This window comes from Mauremys reevesii, linkage group 23 (assembly GCF_016161935.1).
Source record: "Mauremys reevesii isolate NIE-2019 linkage group 23, ASM1616193v1, whole genome shotgun sequence".
In the NCBI taxonomy this organism is placed as follows: Eukaryota; Metazoa; Chordata; order Testudines; family Geoemydidae; genus Mauremys; species Mauremys reevesii.
This window is the reverse complement of record NC_052645.1, coordinates 3,588,788-3,610,296: the sequence shown is the minus strand read 5'-3', so window position 1 is coordinate 3,610,296 and position 21,509 is coordinate 3,588,788. Positions and strand designations below refer to the sequence as shown.

Genomic DNA, 21,509 nt, shown 5'->3' with positions numbered 1-21,509 from the left:
GCCGGACGAGCGGACCTGCGCTGCCGCAGGTGCCGTGGTCCCGCGGCTCCGGTGGACCTGACGCAGGCATGCCGGCGGGAGCTCAACCGGAGCCGCGGGAAGAAGGGACCCGCCGCAGTCATGCCTGCGGCAGGTCCACCGGAGCCAAATGCCGCCCCCCCGGGAAAGGGCCGCCCCACGCGCCTGCTTGGCGCGCTGGTGTCTAGAGCCGCCCCTGCAGAGAGATTCTATGGAACATGCGGTTTCATTTAAGATTTTTACTTCATTTGAGTCTACATTTTCTTTAACATACAGTGCCACTCCCCTCCCCACCCCCCGAGTATGACCTGCTCTGACCTTCAGATGTATTTTGTACCCTGGAATGATTGTGTCCCATTGACTGTCCTCACTCCACCAGGTTTCTGTGATGCCTATTATGTCAATATCCTCTTTTAACACGAGGCACTCTAATTCACCCATCTTATTATTTACACTTCTAGCATTTGTGTACACGCACTTTAAAAACTTGTCACTGTTTATTTGTCTGCCCTTTTCTGATGTGTCAGATTCTTTTGTGCATGAATGCTTCTCGTCTGATCTGGCCCCTACTTTATCCTCTTCCAGCCTCTCTTCCTGACTAAAACTAGAAAAATCTCTATCACTACACTTTCCTCTAAGAGAAGTCTCTGTCCGATCCACGTGCTCCTCTGCAGCCATTGGCTTTCCCCGCATCTCCTAGTTTAAAAACTGCTCTGCAACCTTTTTAATGTTAAGTGCCAGCAGTCTGGATCCACTTTGGTTTAGGTGGAGCCCATCCTTCCTGTATAGGCTCCCCCATCCCCAAAGTTTCCCCAGTTCCTAATAAATCTAAACCCCATCTCTCTACACCATCATCTCATCCACGCATTGAGACTCCGAAGCTCTGCCTGCTTACCTGGCCCTGCGCGTGGAACTGGGAGCATTTCTGAGAATGCCACCATAGAGGTCCTGGATTTCAGACTCTTTCCTAGCAGATTAAATTTGGCCTCCAGGACGTCTCACCTACCCTTCCCTATGTCATTGGTATCTACATGTCCCATGACCACTGGCTCCTCCCCAGCACTACACATAAATCTATCTAGATGCCTTGAGAAATCTGCAACCTACGCACCAGGCAGGCAAGTCACCATACGGTTCTCCCGGTCATCACAAACCCAGATATCCTTGTTTCTAATGATCAAATCTCCCATTACTAACAGCTGCCTTTTCATAATGAGTGGAGTTCCCTCCCGCGGTGAGGTAACCTCAGTGCAAGAGGCTCGTCCAGATAGTGTTGGAAGGAGGGTCCCAACTATGAGAAGCTTTCCCTCTGCTCCCGTTGACTGCTCTCATTCCCTGGGCCCTTCATCCTCCTCAACAGTGCGGGGGGCTGTCTGACCGGAGTTGGGACAATTCTATAGTGTCCCGGAAAGCCTCATCAACATACTTCTCTGCCTCCCTTAGCTCCTCCAGTTCCAACACCCTGGCCTCCAAAGCCTCCACACGGTCTCTGAGGGCCAGGAGCTCCTTGCACCAAATGCCCACATACATACGTGACATAAGAACGGCCGTACCGGGTCAGATCCAAAGGTCCATCTAGCCCAGTATCCTGTCTACCGACAGTGGCCAATGCCAGGTGCCCCAGAGGGAGTGAACCTAACAGGCAATGATCAAGTGATCTCTCCCCTGCCATCCATCTCCATCCTCTGACAAACAGAGGCTAGGGACACCATTCCATACCCATCCTGGCTAATAGCCATTGATGGACTTAACCACCATAAATTTATCCAGTTCTCTTTTAAACGCTGTTATAGTCCTAGACTTCACAACCTCCTCAGGTAAGGAGTTCCACAAGTTGACTGTGCATTGCATGAAGAACTTCCTTTTATTTTCTTTAAACCTGCTGCCTATTAATTTCATCTGGTGACCCCTAGGAAGCTTCTGTTGATTATGCTGCACTTAAACCTCAGTTTTACTTGAGCAAACAGGAGATATTTGACATTGTGCAATACGGCTCCTGTGCTCTGTTCCCAAAGTGTTCTGCAGCAGGGGAGGGTCTCTGGTAGTGTGTGTGTCACTGGCATATTGGGGTGATGCTGAAACTGGGCAAAGTAGAGGTGGCATTGTGGGGCTGGCGTAAACCTTCTCTCTCCATTTCCCCTTCCAAGAACCGAGGGGACAGTAACCCTTACCCAGTGAGGTCACATTCTCATAGTTCTCCTGCATGACATGCCAGTAGAGGGCTCTCTGAGCGGGGTCCAGCAGAGCCCACTCTTCCCTGGTGAAATACAAAGCCACCTCCTCGAAGGTTACCAGCCCCTGAAAGAGCAAGAGTCCAACACTCAATACCTGCTGCCCCATTCACAGCCCCACCATTTGTGGGGCGAGGAGCCCATCAAAGGGAAGCCCTGGGTGGATTGCAGTCAACAAAGTCCCACCCCCACCCTGCTCAGAGCATCCCAGAAACATCAGAGTGAGGGGACAAAGAGAGAGCCCCTTATCTCTCCCAGCAGATCCATCAAACACCTACTAGCCACAGACTGATAGAGGAGAGGGAGCCCCTAGCAGGGACCAGGGAGAGCTCCCTGGTAGGAAGCCCAACACCCTCCTCATTGTGAGGAGCTGGATATGAAGGGAGGGGAATCTCCCCTAACCCTCACTGGTGGGTGCCCCCTTCATATCTCACAGCAGCCACTGGTTAGTCGGGTCAGGCTCCAGCACTATGAGTCTGGTCAGTTTTCCCAGCCCCATTCACGTGGGTTATTTTCTGCTCCACAAACTAGAGCATTTCCACCTCCGAACCTCATGGGTCTGTTCCTAGAATCTAGGCCACTTATTAAACAACTCCCAGCAGGTTTGTCACACGCTGCCCTCATCCCTTTCTCCACCCTGTGCATTTCCTGCCCCGCGCCAACCTCCAAACCAGACTGTGCAAACCTTCCCATCTCCGGTGTATTTGCTGTCCCTCTCTCTCCTGTAGGAACCCACCAACCCCACCCTCAAAAAAATAATCCCTACCTGAGCTGGCTCCACTGCAGCCATTTCTCTTCCCTGTGTCATGGGAGGATGGGATGAGCTGGAGAAAAACACGGACGTCGTTCTGCAGCCCTGGCAGGGCGAGAAGGGCAGTTGTGGAGGTTTCAGAACAGGCTTTAGTTAATTTCACATCACGATTCCCCCAGGCCCTTTCCCTGCAGACAGACATCCTAGACTCTGCCATGCTGGGAACATGCTTGATCTCTTTAATTACAGTGTAGACCTGGCCCCTCCTGTCAGGCTAAGCCCACAGAGAGATTTTTAACCTCCCTTCTCCCTCCCCTCGCCCCGTAACAAAGTCTCTGAACACAAGGCTAGAAAAGAGCAGAATCAAAGGAGTCACTGTGGGGGATTCCCTCGGACACTGACCCCACGGCAGTCACACCCCAGCAGGGGAAATGTGGAGTCAAGAACCAGCTTTTCCTCTGTCTGAGCCTTTTCTTGTTCACTGGAAAGTGGTTCTGCCCAGGGATGCTGCAATACATGTGTCTGGGTGGACTAGAGAGCTGGAAATCTCTCCCCACCCACTCATTTCTCCCACTGCCCCTTTCAGTCTCTCCTTCCACTGTCCACTCTCCCTGCCCCTCTGGCTGGGACAGTCCCATTCCTGGTTCTTTGCTCTCCCAGGGCTGGATTTTCTCCTGGCAACTACTAATGGGAGGAGAAATTGGCGGAGGAGGGGGGGCTGTTTGTGCCAGTCCCCAGCACTTTCCCTGAGGTCTTTCAGTAACCTGGAGTCTGTGGCTCAGAATTTGCATTAACAGGGCCCAGGGCTGCCCCAAGGGGCTAGTACCAGCTGCAGAAAGTCATCACCTGGGCCGGGCAGAGAAAAAAGCTTTAATTAAGGTCACATCCCAGCACAGAGCCCCGCTGGGGGAGCAGCAGCTGCTAAGCCTGGTCTCCCCAATCACAATGGAGGCTGCAGCGTCTGACCCAGGAAGCTGAACCCCAATATCCTGAGCAGAGAGGGACAGAGCGTTTGAGCAGCTTCCCTCCTTTAGCTCTCTGGGGAGGGCAGCTAATGAGAGCCCCTCCTCACAGGGAGAACTGCTGACCTCAGTCGCCCCATTGTCCATCCGGAGTCACTCCTTGTCTTTCCATGCAGTGACTCTGGATTAACAATGGTCTCAATGAAACCAGATTTCAGAAAGAAGGAGTCCAGAATGCTGTGGAAGAGACCATTGTGTGGCATTTCTAGCCCCTTCCCACCTGCCTCACCCTCAAGATCTAGTATAAGGACTCGGGGCACAAATTTTCCCAATGGAACTGGAAGGTCCTGGAGTTTTCAAGATGTTTGATAAGTGGCTAGAAAGTTATCATGGTGACTGGGCCTGGCTGGGGAATGCTGGGATGTGCTTGGAGTCAGGATTCTGGCACAAGCTGATGAGCTAGAAGGAGCATAGTTAGTAGCAGCCCCCAGAGCCTCCATCCAGGGGACCCCAGATACCCCCAGATCCCGCAGCCAGGGTCCCACCAGATATTCCCTGGGACCCATCCCCCAAAATCCCTGAACAGGGACTCCAGATACCCCTCAGCACCCCACTGGCCAGAGAACCCCCACCAGACCATCACTGGCAGGTTGGGAATCCTAAAGGTTCCCCCCACCAAGAGCCCCCAACAGCCAGGGACGACCCCCGCAGGGGACCCCTCACTGGGAATTCAGTCCCTCACTGCCTGCCCAGGATTCCCCTACTGCCTGCCTAGGACCCCACCTGTCCTCCAGCAGGACCTGCCAGGCCGTTTGCCTGGGACCCCCTGATGCTTTACAATGGGACCCCTCCCTCTGCTTGCCTGGCATTCTGACCTAGCGCCTGGGACTCCCCCACCCAGTTCTGTGCATTGGGCACGACTGAGCCCCTGGCACAGCACCAGGCTCCCTCCAGCCCCCTGCCCCGCCTCCCCAAGAGACGCCCACCCTCACTGTTCTGCACCAACAAGTCCCCAGTGCTACCCACCTCCAGGACCCACAGCCTCAGGGCTGGGCACATCAGAACCCACCCCCCCCCGAAACCTCCAGAACCCACCAATTTGATTAGGGTACCCCCTCCCACAATGCCCCTTCAGCTCCAGCTGCAATCTCCCCACACAGACACCCCATCCCCTACCCCAGCAACAGTATTAACTTTCTATCCACTTAGCAGACACAGTGAGGTATCACTGCCCCATGCTGGCCAGTCACACGGGCAGAGGGATCCCTGGGCGGTGCTGCTTTAACAGGAGAATGGAAGGCCTGGAGGGCAAGAAAGGTCCATGCCCTGTCACTAGCTACATCTTCGCACTGCGGGAAGCAACCCCTCCCAGAGGCCATTTGTCATGGGCTTTGGGATATTTCTGGACCCACGCTGCACTCAGAGTGACCTCCTCACCCAGTGCCAGCTGGAGAAAAGAAAAGGGTCCAGCCAACTCTCCTGTTACCAGCTGGGAACCACTGATCCCCCAAACAGGGGGAGGCCTCTGGGTTTGATGGGTATTAAATCCGTTTAGAGAGGAAAGTGGAAAATCAGAGGGATTTTATATCAGTTGTTGATCCGAGGTAAAATCTGAGTGTTTCACATCAATATTTGATAACTGAATAGAGAGAAAATGGGCAACATTTGCCAACATTTGATATCCATGTTCAGGAATCTGAGAAAAGGTGTAAATTTGAGATTTTCTTAGTATTTTATATTTAGAGAGACAGGGAAAAATCTCAGGCCATAGTCATTTAGAAATAGACAATTAGAGAAAAAGTGGGGCTTAGAATATTTTTTAGATTTGCAGAGAATATATATCAGAAACTACACAATTGATAACACAAAGAGAGGGAAGGAAGGGATAGCTCAGTGGTTTGAGCATTGCCCTGATAAACCTGGGGTTGCGAGTTCAATCCTTGAGGGCTCCATTTAGGGAACTGGGGTTAAAAAATTAGGAATTGGTCCTGCTTTGAGCAGGGGGTTGCACTAGATTCCTCCTGAGGTCCCTTCCAACCCTGATATTTCATGAACACCACCAAGATCAGAGGGGATTTTATGTTGCTGTTAAATAACTAGAGGGAAAAGCAGGACTGTTGGACTGGATTTTATATTACTATCCAATACATATACAGAAAGTGATGGTTCCCCCCACCCCCACAGGCAGCAGGGAGCCCTGTGAGGAGCTGCTTTAAGAGGGCAAAGGGGGGTGGGGGAGCTGGCAGGTCCCTGGAGGAGGGAAGGGGGCAGCAGTGGGGGATGGGCAGGTGGCTGTGGTGGTAGTTGGGGGCAGTAACTGGGACTGGGAAACCGGGGTCCGGGCAGCCCCCACGGGGGACACGTGCCCCTCCCGCCTCCCCCCCGGCAGAGAACCGGCATCTCACCCCCCCCCCCCCCGCCAGGGGCAGCCACGTGCTGGGGACTGACCCAGGGGGACAATTTCCCACCCGGACAAGGACAAATCGCTGCAGGTAAAACGGGGGGGGGGGACCCCCCCTGGGAGAGATTTTCAATGGACATTGGAGACTCATGGAGAGACCGGGGGGGGGGGACAGGGGAGCCGAGAGAGCGGATCGGGGGGGGGCGAATCTCCCCGGATGTTACAGCCCGAGCGAGACCCCGAGAGAGAAACGGGGCAGAACCGGAGAGACTCTGTGCCGGGGGGGGCGAGAGGCGCCAACAGGGACAGGAGCCAATTCACTCCCCGCCCCCCCGCCGCCGGCTGCACCCCCCCCCGCAACTCCGGCTTCTCCCCCCGCACAGGGACCCCGGGGCCCAGGCTCCGCCCCCCCATCCCAGCGGGGGGGGGGCGGATCCTGCTGCGGCTCCGCGGCTTCTCCCAGGTTCCCCGGGGCAGAGTCACGTGCCCGCCCCTCCTCCCCGGGTCTCTCACTCACCGGCTCACACGGAGGCGGCAGCAGCAGCTTTGTTCTCCCGCCCCCAGCGGGGCTCGCACGGAGCATGCGCAGTTCCAGCTACTGACCCCTCCCTCACCTGGGCTGGAGAGGGCGGACGCGGCCCCGGGGCAGGCTGGGAGATGTAGTTCCGCACTCTCCCTGGAGCGGAAGTGACGTCAGCGAGGGAGGCGGAGCCGGAGCGCGAACGCGCGCGGGGCGCTGCGGTTCTGCCTGGCTCGTGCGGGGCCGTTGGAGCCTCTCCCGGGCCGGAGAAGGTTTGTGCCGCTGGGGCTCTGGGCATGCGCAGATCGCGGCGGGGGAGACCTTCATTAACCCCCCCGGCCCCGGCCCCTCTCCGCTGCGTGTCCCGGGGGGGCTGGGAAAGGGGCGGGGGGGGGGAAGTGTCGGTGCAGCCCGGACATGGCCGGGGGGGGGAGCCGGTGACCCCCGAGGAGCGGGGAGAGAAAGGGGGGGGCTGAGACCCCCTCGGATTTACCGCTGCCCCCCCCGTGGGGACCCCCCGCCCCTCCCGCCCCGCCCCCTTTCTCCCTAGAGCCACGAGCAGCCCCCAGGGTGACCCCCCCTCCCCCAACCCCTGAGAAGTTCCCTGTCCCCCCCCCCGATTGTGCCCCATTTTCTCTCCCCTTCGCCAGTGGCCAGTTCAGAGCTCGGGTTTGGGGGTTGCCCCCATTTCCCCGGCCGGGATTTGTCCTTGTGCGGGTGGGAAATGGTTCCCCCGAGGGATTCCTGAGCTGGGCAGAGGGTGGGGGGGCCCTGAGACAGGGACACCTCTGGGAGGGGGCGGGGGGGCCTCTCTCTGCTGGCAACGGGGCCTGGGAAGGGCCAGGAAGGGGGGGAGGAGCAAGTGTCCCCCATGGAGACGGCCCAGCCCCAGGTTTCCCAGGCCAGCTACTTCCCCTCCCCAACCCAGCAGCCCCCCCCCGCCCCAGTTACATTCCCAGACCCCACAGCCAGCGACCTTCTGACTCCAGCCCCACTCCTCGAAAATCTTCCCGCTTTTCTCTCCAGGTGTGTGACTGAGATCAGGGCTCTTATCACACTGAGCATGGCCCTGTTCTGCCAGGCGCTGCAGAGACCCCAGGTGAGATCAGACCCCACTGTTGTGCCAGGTAAAACTGAGACCTGGACCGAGATCACGGCCCCCCTTGTGCCAGGCAGTGCACCACTGTGGCCCAAACTGCTGCCTCCATTGTGCTGGGCACTTCGGAGACCTCGACTGAGATCTGTGTCCCCGTTGGGTCTGGCATTGCACTGACCCCAACCCAGATCACGCCCCACCACTGTACTGGGCACTGCACACACCCTGACAGAGATCCTGGCCCCACATTTTGCCACGCGCTGCAGGGGCCCTAAACAAAATCCGGGATCCTGTAATGCCGGGAGTTGCACAGACCCTGACTGAGATCAGGCCCCCTGTGTGCAGGGCTCTGCGCAGACACTGACCAAGGTCAGGGTCCCCATTGTGACAGGTGCTGAACAGACACCCAGGGTATCTCTACCCTGCTGTTAAAACCCCCAGCTGGCCCATGGCAGCTGCCTCAGGCTCACAGGGCTCAGGCGAAGGGGCTGGTTAATTGCCGGGTAGATGTCTGGGCTCAGGCTGGAGCCAGGCTGTAGGACCCTGCGAGGTGGGAGGGTGCCAGACCTTGGGCTGCAGCCCCAGCCGGAACATGGACACCACAATTAAACAGCCCCACAGCCTGAGCCGTGTGAGCCCAAGTCAGCGGGCACGGGCCAGCCGCCGGTGTCTGACTGCAGCGTAGACGTGCCCACAGGGACAGAGAGGCCTTGCCACAAAAAGCTCAAAGGCTAAATAGGTCAATGTTGGGAGGGGAGTCTCCATTTTACAGATGGGGAAACTGAAGCTCAAAGAGCTGAAGTAATTTGCTCAAGTTTCCATGGAGAATTTGGGGCAAAACTGGGAACTGAACCCAGATTGTTTGAATTCTTGCCTCTCCCCTTAACCCTAAGCCCAGCGTGTGTGTGTACAGCTTGTTTTTGGCTGTGTCTGCCTTGCGTTGGCTTCCAAGGGAGGCTGTGGCATTTCCTTCATGGAGGTTTCTAAGACCAGGTTAGAGATACACCAGTCTGGGAATGTCTAGGGATACTTGGTCCTGCCTCAGCACAGGGGGCTGGAGTAGACGCCCTCTCAAGATCCCTTCCAGGCCTACACTGAAATATTTCTGTTTTGTGCTGTGCCCTGTTCTACGCTGAGCTGTTTTGCATGGTGCCATTTGTGACTGCACCATGTTGTGTTGCATAGTTTTATGGTGCATTTGTTTTGCCTCAGTGTGTTTGGTGCCTGTGTCGTGCTGGTTTGAGTTGAGCTCTTTTCATTGTGTAATTTGGTCCTAGGGTGTATGAGTGAGCATTGTGTGGTTTTCTTTTCCTTTGTATTGTCATTGTATGCTGTGGGTTTTGTTTTTCTGAATTGCCTGACATGTTGTGGGTTTTACTCTGTACGTTGTGTTTTATACGTATCTATTTCATAGCATCAGAGACATGTCGGGCTGGGCAGGAGCTCAAGATGTCATCAAGTCCAGCTCTCTCTGCGGGGGCAGGACCAAGTCTGTGTAGATTCCCTCTGACAGAGCTTTGTCCTACCTGCTTGTCACGGAGTCCCCGGGCGATGCTCTGGAACTGCTCCTCACGAAGGCAGTCAGGACTTTGGGGAGCCTCCTCTCCCTTGGAGCAGACTGTCTTCAGGGTAAGAAGCTCCCACAGCTTCACCTCCTGGGTCTCTCCTTGGAGCATTCAACATATGCCCCTCTGTGCGCTTCCCACAGCGAGCCCGCCCAGGTGGGGTCCTGGGGAAACCACAGGGTCCTGCCCCCCCACTTCGCAGTCAGACGTGACTCTCAGCCAGCCAGTAAAACAGAGGTTTATTCGATGACAGGAACATGGTCTAAAACTGAGCTTGTAGATAGAGAGAACTGGACCCCTCGGCCGGGTCCATTATGGGGCCCAGCGAGGCAGAGCCCCACGTCTGCCCTCACTCCTCGTCCCCAGCCAGCTCCCAAACTGAAACCCCCTCCAGCCCCTCCTCCTCTGGGCTTTGTCTCTTTGCCGGGCCAGGAGGTCACCTGATCTCTCTGTTCACCTTTAGCCATCCCCTTGCGGGGGGAAGGGCCCCAGCCATTTGTTGCTAGGATACAAAGTGTCGGCCATTTATGCACACTGGACACTTAAGAAATGCCTAGGGGAAACTGAGGCACCCACACAGTATTCAGAGGAAACATTAAGAAGAGCCCCACTTCGTCACACTGCTCTTAAAATCTTCCAGGGACAGAGACTCCACAGCCCCCCTTGTAAGACACTTCCCGAGCTGAGCAAGGACTGTCCCTCTCTGTCTGTGCAGTGCCCAGCACAGTGGGGGTGCTGATCTCAGTCAGGGTCTCTGCCATGCGCAGCACGATGGGGCCCTGAGCTCCATCAGTGTCTGTGCAACGCAAGGCACAGTTGATAGACTCACAGACTTTAAGGCCAGAAGTACTAACCCTTCCCTGTGTCTACTGGAAATACCTCGCCTGATGCATCCTAGGACTGCATTAGCCTATTTCACGGCCACACCACACTGGCAGCTTATAATTATCCTGTGATCAACCAATGCACTTAGGTCTTTCTCCGCCATCACTTCCAACTGATAAGTCCCCCGCTCATTGCAAAAATTCTTGTCAATAGTCCCTAAGTGCATAATTTTGCAATATTAATTTTCATCCCATTTCTATTACTCCAGCTTTCAAGGTCATGCAGTTCTTCTGGTATGATTTTCTTGTCCTCCACATTGGCAATCCCTCCCAGCTTTGTGCCCGACTCCCACTTTTTGTGCCAAGGTCACTAATAAAAATGTTGAATAAGATTGGTCCCAAGACTGATCTCTGAGGAACTCCACTAGTAACCTCCCTCCAGCCTGACAACTCATAGTTCAGTATGACCCCCTTGTAGACTCCCCTTTAACCAATTCTTTATTAACCTTTAAGCTCTCATATTAATCCCCATCTTCTCCAATTTAACAACTAGTTTCCCATGTGGAACTGTATCAGATGCCTGTATCAAATGCCAGGTTTCTCTGGCACCATCTACCGTTTGTAACACCATGTTTTATTTATTTATAGTGCTGAAGGCTGGAAGGAACTGTTAGCAATGGCTGAGAATGGCCATGTGGAGGTTGGGGAGGGGATGGCAGACAGTGGGGAGGTGGGGAAGGGGATGGGATGTTGGAGGTGTATCTGGGATTTTGTTTTGTAGGAGTCCATGTCTCTGCTCCCTGTGGCCGTGGTGCCTTCCGTACCAAAGCAGCACGTGAGCAGAGCAGACGCACACACCATAGCTCCATCTGGAACACGCAGCATTCGCTGCCACACAGGCTGGGCGATTTTTCACAGGCCCAGCTTGATATGCCTGGCTGGGGTGGGTTCAGTTGGACGGGACTCTGGGGGTCTGATAGTTTGGGATGTTCCTTTTTGCATAGTCAGTTCTTTCCCTTTATTGTTTTACCCCCACCTATGCCCGATGCCGCTCCCTTCTTAACTTGCCTTGGTTATTTCAGTTCCAGTTTGTAAATGGGATCTAAGAATTGCAAAGCGGAATGAAAGATAAACAAACAGAACCATTTGAATTTTGGCACCTAGCTGGTAGAACGATACCTCGTGAAGGTCGGCTGTAATGACCTGGTTACCTACAGCATTTTCTGGTGGGGCGGATAAAGCAATGTCACAGAGCCAAAAGCACTTTTGAGGGCCAAAGGGCTAAACGCATGAGAACTGAACTGACACCTCATTTCCATTTCTTAATGCCTAAAATTTTGACACTCACTCTCACCATCTTTTTTTTAAAGCGATGCACAGCACACAGACAAGTTAATTCATGAAAGCTCACCCATTATTGACTGCTTTGTGTTGCATGAGCATCTGATTAAGCACCTAATTAAAACTGTACCACTGTCAGTGGAAGTGCATCAACCCAGCTTAGCTCCAAGGTGTTTAGATGTGAAGGAAAAGTTTCTAAATTAAATACATGGCAGCATGTTTACTGGGGGAAAATACATTGAAGTGCCTCTACCCAGTCCGGTTGGACAAATCGGCTCCCAGTCCCCCATCAGCTGTGCCCTCTCCCAGCCTAACCGATTTCTACTGCAATTCTTCACCCCCCTCGTCAAGGCAGGGGGTTGGCGCTGCAGCCCCTAAGGTACCTGTGTTAATCACTGTCTCACACTGGGGCTATTTAGATTTCAGGGAGTGTGTCAGAGTGTCACCTTCTGATCATGCTACTGCCCTCCGCAGAGCTCCCAGACAGGAGCTACATCACGAGGGGGTTACGGTACTGAGAGTAAAATACATCACAGGGAGGGTGTAATTATCCTGAAATGAAGCATTACAGTCCAGGAAGTGAAGGAATTCAAGTACTTCATTACTTTAAATTACACTTGAAAGGATTGGATTGTTATGAATAAGTTGCAGTAAATGTTGATTTACTGCACTCAGTAAACTGTACACACTCAGATGAAAAACTATTTCTATAGGTAAAATACAGAAATGCTTCTGGAGAAAGTCCAGTTTGATTTAAGGATATTTACACTGTATATTACGTGTGACATTGACAATTTCTCTTTGAACAGTTCTATGATTTGGCTTTTGGAATCGCAACAGTTACTGTTATTAAATAATTGTTGTCTGACGACCCCCATAACTTCCCACATTGAAATTGTAAACATTGAAAAAAGGGCTTAAAAATAAATATCGCTCTCTATTGAAATTAACAGAAAGAAATAGACAAAATTAATTTTGTCAAACCCACCTAACAGCAAATGCAATATGCTAGGGGATGGAAATTCACAACCAAGGCACCAACCTTAATTCTGCCCTGTAGTGACACCAGGCAATTGCCGTAGGGCTACGAATTAGGCATTTCAGTGTATAAAGGTCCAGATTAGATTATACTGATTTGTAAAGACACGTGAAATCTTTCCCTCAGAATATCACCTTCACTAGGTTTTTTTTTTATTGGTGATTCATTCTATCAGTTATGAAGTGGCCGTTTCAGATTTCTGGGGAGTGTCTGTAATTTTGCACTAGGGGGCAGGTCCTTGGAGAGACGGAACCTTGATTTCATTTTAACTTCTCCATGCTCAGCAGCTTCTGGAATTTGGTTCAAAGTATTTACATGTTTCCCTGCCCTGTTCTTAAAAGTGCTGCTATAGAAAGTGGGGAAGGGCAGGAACTCACTGCAGTCGCTGAGTCCCTTAGATATTTATAGCTCATGGGAAGGAGGACGGGGATTGGTGGGTGTCTGGGGATTTAATGATAAACACACAAATATCATTGTTCTTAGTGAATTTTCATCTTCTAATTCCCATAACCCACTAATGATCCCTGGCTGCCCCCGGCAGTCTGGGGAGGGAGAACTAGTAAACTCCTGGGGCCAGTGTGGAACCTAATGCACAAGGATCTTTCCGTGGCTGCCTCAAAGTCACCCAGAGTGAAATTCATTTCCCTGGATAAATCCCTAGTTGCTGGGCTTTGCAGAGGGGTGAGGAGGTGAATTCCATTCCCCATTCTTGAGCATGGACCCCCGCTCCAATCCTCACCCTAATCACAGACAGTGCCCCTGCCTTCCCCTGCAGTGACAGACCCACTTGATGCTGCCAGAGCCATCTGCCATGGGACCTATGGGGACAGAGGCCCAGCTCCAGAACTGCTCCCCCTGCCCACAGCCCCCAAGCTGTGCTGGAGTTGCCCTGACTTTCCAGTCTGCAGATCAGTCTAGCTGTACCCAGCCCATGCACCCACCACACACAAACTTCCTCACAACTCCATCTGGGGCTGGCTGCAGTCTCCCTTTGCTCCCTTTGCTGCTGTGAGGGGAATGGGGTCGTCCCTCATATAGGACACAAACATACCTGGGGCAGAAGGGAAATGTAGTTTCTTCCAGGGGCTTGAAATGTTTGATTTAGAGTCCTGAGCTGTGTCTTCCTGTTTGTCTCCTTCTGCCACTTTCAGATCTCTTGGAGAGACATGGTGGGTGAGGTCATTGCTTTTAGAACCAATTAAAATCCCTCTCTTTGATAACTTGGGACCAACATGGCTACAACGACTCTTTTCCATTTGTACCCGCTTCCCCTCTCACCTCCCCCTGAGCTGAGACTGCCCCATGTGATGGGAGAATAAGGGTTCAGTCCTGTAACTGGATTGGGTCGTGCCAGCACTGACGGGAGTGAAAGCCTGTGTGCATTAATGACAGCAGCAGCTCTGGGACTCGACGCACAGGGAGAAGAGATGGGAGTGAGCAGGTTATGTTTGTGCCGGGTGTGAGTTACTCGTGGGAATTCTGGGCCACTGCATACGCACAGAATTCACGTCCAGTGCAGAATTTCTTTTTTTTTTTTTTTGCATGAAGAAAATAAATTCTGCCTGAGAAGTGCTGCAGTTCTGCCTTTCACCCACCCTGTGGCACCAGAACAGGCAGCAGCCAGCTGGGTTCATCTTGGTGGGAAATTGTTGCCCCGAGATAGACCCCAAGTGGGAAGAGAGTTAGTGGGTGCAGCTTGGGAGAGTCCTGAGACACGGCTGGGGGTGGGGACAGGGGGGTCATTCTCTACTGGCAAGAGGGTGTGGAAAGGGCACAGGAGGAGCCAGTGTCCCCTGTGGAGACTGCCCAGCCCCAGGTTATCCAGTCCCAGACGCTTCTTCCCTCACCGTACCCCAAACCTCTTCACCCCTCCAGCCATCAGTTGCCAGGCTTCCCTCGCTGCGAGCCCTTCCTGACTGGCAGAGACCCTCTGAGCCAGTCGTGTGTCAGGGCTCAACCCTCTGGCTGAGGCCTTGGGGCACTTTCTCCCCCTCTCGGGGCACCGTGCCACAGGGGCCCCACAAAGCTACATTGCTCAGGCTTTGGCTTCAGCCCTGGGTGGTGGGGCTCAGGGCCCTGAACTTCAGCCCCATGTGCTGGGACTTCAGCTTTCTGCCCTGGGCCTCAGCGAGTCCAGTGGTGGCCTTGCTTGGCGGCCCCCCTGAAACCTGCTAGTGGCCCTGCAGCGGGCCCAGGACCCCTGGTTGAGAACCACTGCCTTACCCCACGAATCACAGCAATGTTCAGGTTACTGCCAGTCATAGAATCATAGAATATCAGGGTTGGAAGGGACCTCAGGAGTTATCTAGTCCAACCCCCTGCAACTAGTCAGATACTAACCCAGACACCAACTCACAAGCATTCAATAAAGTCTAAACACGTTCTTACAATTCTAATACCTCTTTTAACAATACTAACATAGGTGAGTCAGACTGATTCCAGCTCTGTGTTTGTCCATGTTCAGTTAAGACATGGGGGCTTTTGCAAGAGCTAACACCTCATCTGCCAGTGTCAGAGGCAGGATGGGCAGGGATGGTGTGTCTAGCCTCTTTGCCAGAAGCTGGGAATGGGTGGCAGGGGATGGATCACTTGATGATTTTTCTGTTCTTTCCCTCTGAAGCACCTGGCATTGGCCACTGAGCTAGATGGACCAGTGCTCTGATGCAGTCGGCCATTTTTATGTTCACAATCTGTCTGAGGAGTATCTGCTCATTTGGACTCGCTGGGAGGCACAGAAAGAAACAAGATGTACTGAGGCAAGAAGGCCCAGTCTCAGAGCCCCCAGGGTCACACTTGCCAAAAGCTAAACCTAGGCCCAGCCCATGAAGGGGGCACTCCCAGGAGAGACTGTATAAAGGCTGGAGCATCCAACAACTTTGTAAACCCGAGACAGCTGCCTTGGGGCCAATGACAGGGAGAATCCCCCAAAGTGACTCCTTTGATTCTGCTCTTCTCTGGCCTTTGGTTCATAGAATGATAGAACTGGAAGGGACCTCGAGAGGTCATCTAGTCGAGTCCCCTGCACTCAAGGCAGGACTAAGTATTATCTAGACCATGCCTGAGAGGTGTTTCTCCAGCCTGCTCTTAAAAATCCCCAATGATGGAGATTCCACAACCTCCCTACGCAATTTATTCCAGTGTTTAACCACTCTGACAGTTAGGAAGTTTTTTCCCTAATCTCCATCCTAAACCACCCTTGCTGCAATTTAAAGCCATTGCTTCTAATCCTACCCTCAGAGGTTAAGAAGAACAATTTTTCTCCCGCATCTTTGTAACAACCTTTTATGTACTTGAAAACTATTACCATGTCCCCTCTCAGTCTTCTCATCTCCAGACTAAACAAACCCAGTGTTTTCAATCTTCCCTCATAGGTCATGTTTTCTAGACTTTTAATCATTTTTCTTGCTCTTCTCTGGACTTTCTCCAATTTGTCCACATCTTTCCTGAAATGTGGCAGCCACAACTGGACACAGTACTCCAGTTGTGGCCTAATCAGTGTGAAATAGAGCAGAAGAATTATTTCTCGCATCTCGCTTACAGTACTCCTGCTAATACATCCCAGAATGATGATTTCTTTTTTTGCAGCAGTGTTACACTGTTGACTCATATTTAGCTTGTGATCCACTATGACCCCCAGATCCCTTTCTGCAGCACTCCTTCCTACGCAGTCATTTCCCATTTTGTATGTGTGCAACTGATTGTTCCTTCGTAAGCGGTGTACTTTGCTGGTGTCCCTTTTGATATTTACTTCAGACCATTTCTCCGGTTTGTCGAGATCATTTTGAATTTTAATCCTATCCTCCCAACCACTTGCTACCCCTCCCAGCTTAGTATTGTCCACAAACTTGATAAGTGTAAAAGAGACTGTTACTGGGAGGGTTTCCCGATTTCTCAGAGGGTTACACCCTGGTGGGAGGGGGCTAGGCCTGTACTGGAATAAGATCACTCTGTGCTTCACAGTGTGGCAGAACCTAGAATGTCCATTAGCAGGGAAAAATCCTGGGGGGAATCGGCTTGTGGAATGGATGAAAACCCCGTCTGAATTCTCTCACATTGCCCTTCTCGCCCTGACAGGCTACAGACTAACGTCCACGTTTGCTCCAGATCATCCCGTCCTCCCAGGGGGCAGGAAATGGCTGCAGTGGAGCTGGCTCAGGTAAGAGATTATCATGAGCTGATGGTGGGCTCTGCTTGGAGGGAGAGGAGCAGTAAATGCATAGGAGGGTGGGAGCTGCTGGAGGTGGTGGGAGGCAGGAAATATTGAGGGTGGAGAAAGGGAGGGGACAGGATGTGACAAACCCGCTGAGACTTGTGTAACGTAGGGTGTGATGGGTTGTCACCCCTAGGGTGCGGTCTGGGGGGCTTCTGGGAACCGCTGTGCCCTCTAACCCTCAAGCTGGGCTGGCCCTTCTCACACGGCTTTGCTGGAGATTGTCAGCCTCTCCAGGCCCTGTTATCACCCAGCATGACAGCAGGTGGCGCCATACACCCAACTAAGCTACCTGAGTGCTTTACCTAAGCCACTCAAGGACAGATAGAAGACAACAGCCAATTTCCCAGCTCCCCAACCTTGCACACTTGCTGTAGTAGAAATCCAGAATTATACCATCTTATAGTGCACAGGGATCTCTATAATGTAATCTCATCAATATAATTCGCCTTCCCCTCAATATGGGAAAGATGTGCACAACAAGCTTGTGCTAACCAAGCTCAGATTTTCTCCAGACACTTCATTCAAAATACTTAACACTGGCTAAGATAAAGCATAAAACGAGTTTATTAACTGCAGAAAGATCGATTTGAAGTGATTATTGTTAGAAGAATAAAGGAGCAGGTTGACCCGGAGGCGGATACGAGTACAGGCTTCTTTATTGCAATACTTGTTCCCTTCGACCCAATTGTTGAGTAAGCACTGGATTAGTTACATCACTCTCCTTTTATCTCAGTTAGTATGTACATGCCTACATCCATTACAATACCCTCCAAACCCTTATTAAGTAATAGAAATACCTATACTGTTAGTATACCCACCCCTATCTATTATTCACAGGATTACACATGTCATACAGGTTTCAGAGTAGCAGCCGTGTTAGTCTGTATCCGCAAAAAGAACAGGAGTACTTGTGGCACCTTAGAGACTAACAAAATTATTTGAGCATAAGCTTTCGTGAGCTACAGCTCATTTCTTCGGATGCATAGAATGGAACACACAGACAGGAGATATTTATACATACAGAGAACATGAAAAGGTGGAAGGATGCATACCAACTGGAAGAGTCTAATCAATTGAGATGAGCTATCATCAGCAGGAGGAAAAAAAACTTTTGAAGTGATAATTGAGATGACCCATAGAAGGTGTGAGGAGAACTTAACATAAGGAAATAGATTCAATTAGTGTAATGACCCAACCATTCCCGGTCTCTGTTTAAACCTAAGTTAATTGTATCTAATTTGCATATTAATTCGAGTTCAGCAGTCTCTCTTTGGAGTCTGTTTTTGAAGTTTTTTTGTTGCAAAATTGCCACCTTCAAGTCTGTCACTGAGTGGTTAGAGAGGTTGAAGTGTTCTCCCACTGGTTTTTGAATGTTATGATTCCTGATGCCAGATTTGTGTCCATTTAGTCATTTGCATAGAGACTATCCGGTTTGGCCAATGTACATGGCAGAGGGGCATTGCTGGCACATGATGGCATATATCACGTTGGTAGATGTGCAGGTGAACAAGCCCCTGATGGCGTGGCTGATGTGATTAGGTTCTATGATGGTGTCACTTGAATAGATATGTGGACAGAGCTGGCATCGGGCTTTGTTGCAAGGATAGGTTCCTGGGTTAGTGTTTATGTTGTATGGTTGCTGGTGAGTATTTGCTTCAGGTTTGGGGGCTGTCTGTAAGCGAGGACTGGCCTGTCTCCCAAGATCTGTGAGAGTGAGGGATCATCTTTAAGGATAGGTTGTAGATCCTTGATGATGCGCTGGAGAGGTTTTAGTTGGGGGCTGTAGGTGATGGCTAGTGGCGTTCTGTTGTTTTCTTTATTGGGTCTGTCCTGTAGTTGGTGACTTCTGGGTACTCTTCTGGCTCTGTCAATCTGTTTCTTCACTTCAGCAGGTGGGTAGCGTACTTGTAAGAATGCCCGATAGAGATCTTGTAGGTGTTTGTCTCTATCTGAGGGGTTGGAGCAAATGTGGTTGTATCTTAGAGCTTGGCTGTAGGCAATGGATTGTGTGGTGTGTCGCGGATGGAAGCTGGAGGCATGTAGGTAAGTATAGCAGTCAGTGGGTTTCTGGTATAGGGTGGCGTTTATTTGAGCATTGCTTATTAGCACAGTAGTGTCTAGGAAATGGACTGCTTGTGTGGATTGGTTTAGGCTGAGGTTGATGGTGGGATGGAAATTATTGAAAAGATGGTAGAATTCCTCAAGGGCTTCCTTTCCATGGGTCCAGATGATGAAGATGTCATCAGTGTAACGTAAGTAGAGTAGGGGCGTTAGGGAACGAGAGCTAAGGAAGCGTTGTTCTAAGTCAGCCATAAAGATGTTGGCACACAGAGGCACTGCTATGGGTACCCGCTCCACCAAGCCTTTTAAAACTCTTGGATACAAGTTATCTGGACCTGCTGATTTAAACGTGTCTAACTTTAATAGCTGCTGTTTAACGTCCTGGTGAGTTCTTGTTGGAATGGAAAGAGTGTCGTCGTCAACATCTTATGATATGAGTTACAGCATCTGTTTTTCTCCAAATCCAGGGGAGAAATATTGATTGAGGACTTTTACCTCTTCAGCATTATTTTTGATAATTCTGCCATTTGGAAATTTAATGTGTAATTTACCACTACCATTGTTAGGATTAATTTTGTACTTAATATACTTTTAAAAACTTCCTTCGTATTTCCATTGATTTCTTATAGCCAGTTTTCTATGATTCTGACCTTCTCACTTACATTCTTTACTATTGACTTCCCCTTTCTTCCATATATTTTATTTGGAGAGTGTTGGCATTCCTACCAGGGAGACACCAGCAGGGTCCAGAGACAGCCCCATCTCCTATATAAAGCTCTGGCTAGTAGGTATGTGATAAATGTGAAGACCCTGCCTCCATCTGTCAGCTGGGAGACACAAACTTTTTCTCTTTCTACCCTCTGATGCCTCCTGGATGCTCTAGACAAGGTGGGGTGGGACTCAGTTAACATGTGCCTTGCGGAGCTTCCATTTACCTGGTGCTGCTGTTCTGTGAATAATGGGACTGTGAGTGGGGCAGCAAGTACTGAGTGTTGGACTCTTTCTCTTTCAGGGGCCGGTGACCTTCGAGGAGGTGGCTGTGTATTTCACCAGAGAGGAATGGGCTCTGCTGGACCCCGCTCAGAGAGCCCTCTACAGGGATGTCATGCAGGAGAACTATGAGACGGTGGTCTTGCTGGGTGAGGAGTCCTGTCCCCTGGGTTATTCGAAGCTGTGGGGTCTCTAAAGAACCCAAGTAGTGATAACTTTATACCTTTATTTGTCATACAAGTTTTGACAAGTTTCCTTGCCCCCCTTTTTTGCCTTATCTCCCATACATAAGTATCATTTTTGGACATGTGCCTTTTTTGGTGCTGTCAGTCATTTTAAAATTGCATTGAATGCATCCTTATTGGCTACATTAGCAACTACATTAATAACTGTAGCTTTCATGCCTTTTCAATAGGAAAATATGCTGACTGTAGAATTCTAAAGTAAATAGGTGTGTGACTCATGCCTGGCTTGTGTGACAGGCAGATGAGCTCCTCTTTTGATAGGAGATGCAGCTAAACAAGTGAAGTTTTTTACCCACGAAAGCTGATGCCCAAATAAATCCGTTAGTCTTTAAGGTGCCACCACTGGACTCCTTGTTTTTTTTGATAGGAGAGCGTATAATGTTGCCATTCAGGACCCCACGGGTGAAGGGAGAACAGAGCTATGGAAGGGGAGGAGAAGCAGGGAGTAGATAATTCTGGGGTGCCAGGACATGGGGAGGGGGTGTGCAGGGTTAGAGCTAAGAAGCAGCAGGGAGGGGTGAGGTTGTGAGAGACGAGGAGGAAAGGCAAGTAGTTCCCAAGGTGCCGGGAGGTGGTGCCGGCTGAGAGTAATGGGACGAAGAGGAGGGGAGTGTGGAGGAAGGGCACCCAGGACGTGGGTTGGGTGGGTCAGTGGGAGGGAGGAGAGGTTTAGGGATCTGGAGCTATGGGGAATCCCAGACCTTTAACCCCGAATCCCTACCCAAGCTTTAGAGCCTATACTCTGGTTTTATTTCTGTTCAGTTTCGCTTCATTATAAATTTTTTTCCTAAATATTATTATTTTAACTCTTGACCTCCCTCTTCCGCTCATTACCCCCCTCCCCATATAACCTCCCCATCTCTATGCACAGCGACCCTGGCCACCGATCCGGAGTCCTTGCTGCATCCTCCCTCCCATCGCGGGGCCGCTACCCAGGCACAAATGGGCACTTTGTTGATGATGTCACAGGGTGGTGGTGTAGCCTGTAAAATGTTTATGCCTATAAGATTACGTATTGGGGCACAGCTTGTCCTTGTACATGGCCACTCACAGTGTATTGAGGGGATGAGATCTGGTGAAACACACAGAAACGTGATTTAATACAGACAGTTATAATTGAAGTCATAGGCAAGGCTCAATACACGTAACAATTAGACTAGATAGTAAAGAGGGTCTTGCCCTGTGCATACTTACAAGTTATGGACACCGCTGGAAACAAAGATCGAGGGGCAAGGGAGCCCATCAGAAGGGA

The 21,509-nt window shown here is 51.2% G+C and overlaps 1 long non-coding RNA gene across 1 annotated transcript; it reads left to right on the top strand.

Moving 5' to 3' along the window:
* The first annotated feature begins 7,947 nt into the window (after nt 1-7,947).
* LOC120389288 lies at nt 7,948-20,055 on the top strand. The gene is made up of 3 exons (XR_005590854.1): nt 7,948-7,982; nt 16,823-16,904; nt 20,035-20,055. It is a non-coding gene; the product is annotated as an uncharacterized LOC120389288 (long non-coding RNA).
* The last annotated feature ends 1,454 nt before the right edge of the window (nt 20,056-21,509 follow it).